The sequence below is a fragment of the Labrus bergylta genome, chromosome 20 (assembly GCF_963930695.1).
Source record: "Labrus bergylta chromosome 20, fLabBer1.1, whole genome shotgun sequence".
NCBI classification, from domain to species: Eukaryota; Metazoa; Chordata; class Actinopteri; order Labriformes; family Labridae; genus Labrus; species Labrus bergylta.
Genome location: NC_089214.1, coordinates 10,012,202 through 10,020,164, shown reverse-complemented (window position 1 = coordinate 10,020,164; position 7,963 = coordinate 10,012,202).

The window sequence follows — 7,963 nt, the reverse complement described above, 5'->3', positions numbered from 1 at the left end:
AGTAAGTCTGGATTGGCTGAGGACTTTTAAGGTCATACCTGTAAAGCTAACCAAGCTTTGGTGCAGTCGGTAAAAACATAGAACAAGCTAATGATACACAGTTGAACCGTTTTCACCAAGCGGACAGTTTTGGTTCAGTACAACGTGATACGGATTTGTACGGTAATCCCTGATCTTCCTTGCTTTTCCAAAGCCAAGCGTACCCTTACACATCCCTAAAACACAGCGGTGCAACGTTGTGGAGACAGCCAATAAATTCAACAAAGAAAAAGAATGCTACAAAGTAAACAACGATCAATGATTCCTAAGGTCTGCAACTCCGAGTTTGTCCATGGGGCAGTGCTATGCGCTGACAATAGTCGCAAAATACAAAAACAACAACAGTGAAGATCCTTTCGACCAATCAATGGACTGCAGTGTGTCTAGCTCCAGTCTTTAGGGTTGGATCAGTATGCTTGGCATAAATGTGTACCATACAGAACTAAACTGAACCGGACCGCTGGGCGGAAGTGGGGCTATAGCTAACTTCAAACAATGATATAGATAGCAGTGTCCAGTTGAAAACTTATTTTCAGATGGCAGTGTTCTTGGCTAGACAACGTTTTGAAAGCAGCAAACTGAAAATTGCTAAAGCCACTTCCACCACAATTACGTGACCAAATCCACACAAATGCTGCAAGACATGTCCACAGCAGGAACGCAGACTCAGTGCAAATGGCCTCTGATGAGTTAGCACAGTGTTTTAAAGGGGTTGTTTGGAGGTTCTAGCAAAGTTCCAGTTAGTAAAGAAGTTCTATTGGTTAGGGTATAGATTTAAGTCTTTAAAGGGAAACTAAATGATTCCACATAGAATATGTAAAGGAACTTGTAGGACAAAGAAGGGTCTACGTTGTTCCAAGTGGTGTATTTTCAAGTGGTTCAATTAGGATAAAAGCTTTCCATATGAATTGAAGTGGATTTAAGTGTTTGAAGAGGGTAAAGGGATTTTCTTGGGCATTTTTCTGGGGATTTAAGCGGACTTCATGAAGATGTAATTAGTTCTAAATAAGCTCTGAAGGGTTTCTTTTGTGTTTTTTCAAGTTGTAGAAAGGGCACTAAAGAGAGCTACAAAGAATTTTAAGATAGATGTAATGGGATTTAAAAAACGTATGGCAATCTATGACACTAGTTTAGAATAATTTGTTTTGTTTGCAGGCTGTCCTCCCTCTCTCTCTTTTTCTTATAACATCAGACTGTCTCTCACCCTTCACCCCCCACCCCTCTCTCTCACATGTGGTCCCTTAACGTCAAGAACCCGCAGATCATAGTCAGATCTGACTGTAGAGGAAGCTGAGAAGACGCAGAGTTACACACCGAAGCTTCCGGCTTTAATCAGACGTCTGGGATTCTCCCTGCGTTGTTATGACATCATCACGCTAGGGGAAAGTGTGCGTGTGTGTGTTTGACTCGTCTGTTGTCTGAATTATTTTTTTAAAGACATCTCCAGCTCATGCCTGTGTGAGGTCACCACTCCCTGAGTCGCCTTATAAAGGCGGATTGTGTATTAAAGAAATGAACGTGTCTGCACCGGTGTTCTTTAAATAACTCCAACCTGTGAGTCATGAACCTGTCGTAGCGCTCGCAGCTACAAAGATTCACTTCGTTTTTTGAAGTCGCCTCCGGGGCTAAGAAACCTCATCCAGGATACAAAGAGAACAGCTGGAAAAGTACAAAAGCACAACTCCGCCTGCTCCATTATTATGTCCTCATGTTGTTCAAAACCACATAACTTTATTCAAAGTCTGAGCAGAGATCCCAAAGTTTCCAAGCATATCAGGGTGAAATCTTGTGCCTCGAATGATGCAGCAGACGTGCAGAACATTTAAATCTGATGGAGATCAGGTTTGTGAAATTCATTCAGTGAAAACTTCATAAAGCTTCAATGAACAGCTGCAACGTCACAATGACTATTGTTTACTTTGTTTTCATTTCAATTATCAAGATAAGTTTGGTGGAAATTTACAGAACTCCTTAAAAACAACGAGTGACTTAGACCAAGTCCAGAGGAAGAGGCTTTATATTTGGTACTGTCATAGGATTTTTTTTTATTTTTTATGTGCAGCATTAAAAAAAAAGGCAGAAGCAGAGTGGGTGCTAGTGGTTCTAGCGGTTAAGTTGCACCCCATGTACGGGTTACAGTCTTACAAGCGGGTGTTCCAGGTTCAAGTCCAAAATTCAAGTCTCAAATTTCCTAACTCTCTCTCCCAGAGTTCCTACTCTGTCCGATCAAATTAAAGGGAAAAAAGCCCCCCAAAAAAACAAATAAAAAAACAGGAAAGAGTTATAGATTATGAAGGTGCACATTGAGGGAAATGTGTGCAAATATCTGTTACTTGAATGTTGTAGTGTTTTTACTGCTTGTTCAACGATTCCAGACGTACTATTTGAAAGATTCAATAAACGTTTGGTGATATTTAGAGAGGAGGTTTTAAATAAAGTTGAATGCGATCTTATTGTTTGTATTTATCAAACAGGTTGTGGTTGTTTTGTTTGTTTTATCTATGGTAGGTGTCATGTATCAATATATTATTTGGCAGAGATTAAACACTTTTGAATTAACCTTTGCAAGGGTGTATATAAATACAATTATGATTTTATTTGTAATTATTATCATTATTATAGAGGACAGGTGTGACTGTGCCACAGAACTGAATGCAGATTGAACTGCTCCATCTAGTGGCCATCAGATGTAATGCCCCTTGTGTGACCTCAGAGTACCTTCACACACCAATAACTTTCTTTCTTCTCTGGATTTATCATTCTGTTTTTTATTACCTCCAGCCCCTTGTCCTTGTGTCTTAGAATTTCCCTTTTTCTCTCCCTTCCTTACTTCCCTTCTACTTTATTTTGTATAGTCCGTGTCGCAGTCTGTTAGTCTATTTTGCTTATGCAGCTTTTTTCTCTTCTGATCAATCTTTTCCTCCTTCCCTTGTTCCTCCTCTTTCAAATTTCCTTGGTTTCTAGTGTTGCTATCTCTGCAGCTTTATGAAACACTCTGTGGAGGTGCAGACTCATTTACTGCCGCGTTGCAACGCACACACAAATTAAACACACACACACACACTCACACACACACACACACACACACACACACACACACACACACACACACACACACACACACACACACACACACACACACACACACACACATACATGTTGTCTAAGTGTGTGTGTGTGTGTGTGGGTGATGGATAGCATAGGTCTGACCTCTCGCAGTGGGAGAAATGAAAAAGGGATTGTGCTTGAGAGCCTCCCTCTCTCGCCCACTTACATGATGAAGTGAGGAAGAGGAGGAGGAGGAGAACTTACTACAATGTAAAGATGGTGTGTCTGTCTCTACATCCAGAAGAGGAAGTAAAACAAGAAATCATCGAAGAGAAGAGGAGGGAAGGTGGAGAAAAGAGGAAAAGGTGATGACAAGGAAGAATAAAAGAAGAGAAGAAGATGAAGAATATAAAGTTTTAGTCAACTGAAAAACAAAGAGGAATAAGAGGCGAATTTAACACACACACACACAGAAGCTAATGGGTTTTTAGTTACTAAATCCTCGTCTTCAGGCACTGTGGGGATTTTTCAAGTATCCGGACATCTTCCAGACTACAAAGGACCATCAGGCGCACACACACACAAACACACACGCACATACGCACTAAACACCCATGACTCTGCATGAAGAACAAACAATGAGGAAAGACCCCCCAACACTCTCGCTGCAGGAACAACTTCTGAGTCAAGTATCTCAGAATGTGTGTGTGAGTGTGTGTGTGTGTGTGTGTGTGTGTGTGTGTGTGTGTGTGTGTGTGTGTGTGTGTGTGTGTGTGTGTGTGTGTGTGTGTGTGTGTGCGCGTATGCGTGTGTGTGCAAACACTCAGCTGCTGTTATAGCTCTCTCTCTGCTTCCTGGCGTCTCTCATCCAAAATCTCCCTGAGGTTCCTGGCAGTGTCTCAGTTGTTTAACCTCCCATTCAGCTGAGTCAGCCGATAATGTTCAAGAGAAGCAAAGATTCTTTATCACAAACATGTTATTCAGACTTTCTGTGTCCAAAATGAACGTGGTCTCTCTTTCTGCTCCCCCCAAAAACTGAAACAATGATACAAGTATTAACGTGTCTAACCAGAAACGAAAGCTTTCTTATACAGTTATCTAGCTCACATGTGTTGCATGGTGCATTGACTACATGTGTTTTAACATGATTTGTAGCATATTGTAGATAAGTTACATCACTGCAGTTTTCCAAACTTTCCTTTTAATATCACAGAAGTTTATCATTTGTTTTGACTTAATATAGGCCTACTTACCCTTAAGACCCTTTAACACATGCACTCCTGAAAAATACTTGAAAAGTTCCAGCAGGCTGCCCTTGGTATCGTCCTCAGTTGGTTGTTCATACATGCACCTCACAGCCGGAGACTCCTTGCGTCATGCCTTTCCTCCTTGGACCCCTACGGAGGAAAGGCATGATGTAAAAAATAAAAAATAAAAAACATGGTGGACAAAGTAACAGAGTCTGTGGCTGTAGCAGTTTTCACATATCGTTAGCCTCATAGCATAATTGCCTAAGTCGTATTTTAAGGTTTTCAAAAAAGAAGGAGAAACACATTCCAAGTTATGTGACTTGAGGTCACACCTCTGCAGTTCATAATGATCGACTGAAAGTACATTTACTGTATATAAAGTTAAAGAAATATGAACTAGTTTACCAGATGAATCAAAAAGAATGCTAATGCTTCACTTGTGGTCAGCTGAGCCCTGTTTTTCAAGGGGGCCGACATCTTTTTATGTAGGGTCTAGATAGTGATTCTGAAAAGTGATTCTGAAATGTAAAAAGCATTCTGATAGGCTGAGTACTAAGACAATAATGCACGGAGAATCAGCAGTGTTAGGAGAGTAGAGTTAGCCAATTTGACCAAAATAGGACTCAGGCAATTATGCTATGAGGCTAACAATATGCACTCCTGAAAACATCTAGATCATTTCAGGAGAACTGCTCTGGATATTCTCCTGACCTGGCCGTTCACGTATGCAGCACGCAGCTGGAGACTATCCCCGTCAGACGAGAAGCTGGGCGGGAGCGACGTATAGCTCGACGAAATCACACTATCAACAAAAGAGCGGCGAACAACATAATGGCAAACAGTAAACATAATGCAGATGTTTAACCATGCAGATGTTTAATCATGTGCAAGGAGATCGTAGCGTGTGTCCCCAGTCCGGTCACAGTATAGAAACATCACTCCCCCACCTATTGGCGCGAGGTGAATTCTCCTGATAATATCCTGCTGGAGTGGAGACTAATTTACTGCTCTCATATTTAGATCTCTTTTTATAGTGATTCATAAAAAAAGCTAGATTGTTGTCAGGTGATAGTAATGGGTTCTGTTTTGTTCTGTCTCTAACTCTGCAGTGGACTTGTTTTATCTGCATGTGGTCAAGCGTGGTATGTCATTACTCATTCCCTCATAGATTTCAGCTTAAATCTTAAAAGCCTGATTTGACCGCAGCTTTTTTTTGAAGTTGGGATAGAAGTTAAACGAGTCTCTTTAGAACTGAGCTGTCGTCTGCTTCACAGCAAAAGAAAAAAAGTAATTCTCTGCAGCGCTCCAAAGATATAAAAGGCACAGTAAACCTAACCCTCCGATGTTCATGAAACATTACAAACCTATGAGGATCATTTTTAGTTTCAAAGTGGTGAGTTTAGTGACGTACATGATGACGCACACAAAAGAAGTAGGCCTAGGTTGATTGGTCAAATTTGAAAAAAGAAAGTGCAACTATTGCTTGAAGTTATAGAATTTGCTGAATTTGTGACGGTGGTTGGACTTCCTGATCATTTGAACACTACTGGGACTGAAAGGGAAACCAGAATACTTGCCTGCCAGGGAAATAACAATACTTCACATTACAATGCAGAAAACAGACAATACAAAAATAGAGTGCAATTATTTCAAGAGACTGATGAAAAACACAAATAACACAACCAACATGATGCAGCTATAACTTTGATTGCACTCGCTGTTGTTTGGGAGAAACTTTCTGGAAGGATCTACAGCCTCATTTAGAGGAGAGAGGACACTCAGCTCTCCAGTTTATGATTAATGCAGATAAAAGAGTGGATTTTTTACTCAAAAATCTATCACTGACTTCAGAATGTGAAGCATCATCCTGCAGAGCTGCAGTTTGAGCCTATTTAAGGGCATTGAAACGATGAAAAGACAAAGATTCCTCTTAATTTTAACCACAAGAATCAGTGTTTATATTTGAGCAATTGAAAGTGAGTAAGCTTTTTCAGATTCCCTGTAAGGTCAAAGTCAGGAGGAGGGGCGGTGACTAAACAGAAAGTCAACAAATGGTGTCAAGTACTGGAACAAACTGAATCTGAGTCATTGAAGTCACCTTCTCAGGAACTATTGAATGCTTGTGTAATTTATTAAACATCAGTGTGCCTTTGAGTGCTGCTTTCAGCTCAGTTTACATTCCCGATTATTTTATTTACAGTCATATCCATTTAAAAAAGTGCAGGAAAACACTTCTCATTACATGTCAGAAACACAGCACACGGTTATTCATTTATGAGAGAATGAACCGTGTATGAATAAATCACAATAAGAACCTTGTTCTGTATGTTTAAAGTGAATACATTGCCCATTAAACATTCAGTTGTGTCAGCTGTGACATTACGTTATATGACTTATTAAAGCCGGAGAGTGTAGGTAAGTGTAAGAGCCCGAGGCCGAAGCTGTTAGTTTCTGTTATGTTGCTCAGATAATAACGATGTAAAGTATGTAAACACACGTCACCTTGGATGAAGGTCAAAAACTTCTTATTGTCTCTGAGAACACACGTTGGTGATGCTTCAGGTCTTTAAGGAGAACTTTCTGAACTTAAAGACCACTAATCAAATAATGCTTAAACAACGAAAGGACAAATAACATACATTTGATTCAAAAGTTAAAATAACGAGGATTTTCATTCTCAATTCTAGCTTGAAAAAAAAAAAAAAAAAAAAGACAATTCAAGCTTTCAAAAATTCAAACTAAAGAGAAACATTATTTTCTAATATGTGGTGTATGAAGTTTATTATTTCAAGTTTTACTTAATTATTGGGGTAATTATTTAAATTGCAATTTATCACTGTATTTCAATAGTTAATAAGGATTAATAACATTTTTAATCGCATGTCTGAAATTATTATTATTATTATTATTATTATTGTCATTATTTTGCATTTCTAGACCGTTTTTGTTATGCTTTTATTTTGTATTCTGTATTGTCTTAAACTAGGTTTGCTCTACTTCTTGTTGGGAAGTTGTTTGAAAGTTATATCGTAACTTAACCACAAGAAAAGGAGCTCACTACTGATCGATATATCTGATTCTTACTGGATCTTCTCATATTGGGAACGTTTAAACTTCTCTAACACCTCTGACACCTAAAAGAAGAACACCTATGTTTCCTCCTCTGACCATATATTCCATAAAAATCCCTTAAGACACTTTCAGCGATCTTGCTCTTTCTCTGCTGCTCGTGGACGCGTTTGTACTGCAGCGGCCCAGTCAGAGGTCATGGTTTCGTCACAGTCTAAATGCCCACCTCCACGGTTTGACTGGACCGTCACAGAGATCCACGCCCCCAATGACTCTGCAGAACAGTCCCAATGCACTGAACTGATATTTGTGCTGAGCATCTCCTGTGTCATCGTACTCCATCATAATAATCATTTTATCAGAGAGCATGTTCTCCCCCCTCTGCTCTGACGCAGTTCTCAGTAACAGCACTTGTTGGTGGAGAGCGAGAAGTGTTGAGAAACGTCTCGACCGCAGCGTATATTTAGGCCAAACCGCCATATGCAATCTGTCCAAACATGACAAGGAAGAGGGGGAATTATGTGAGAAACAGAAAGGGTGGAGATGGGAAAGACAAA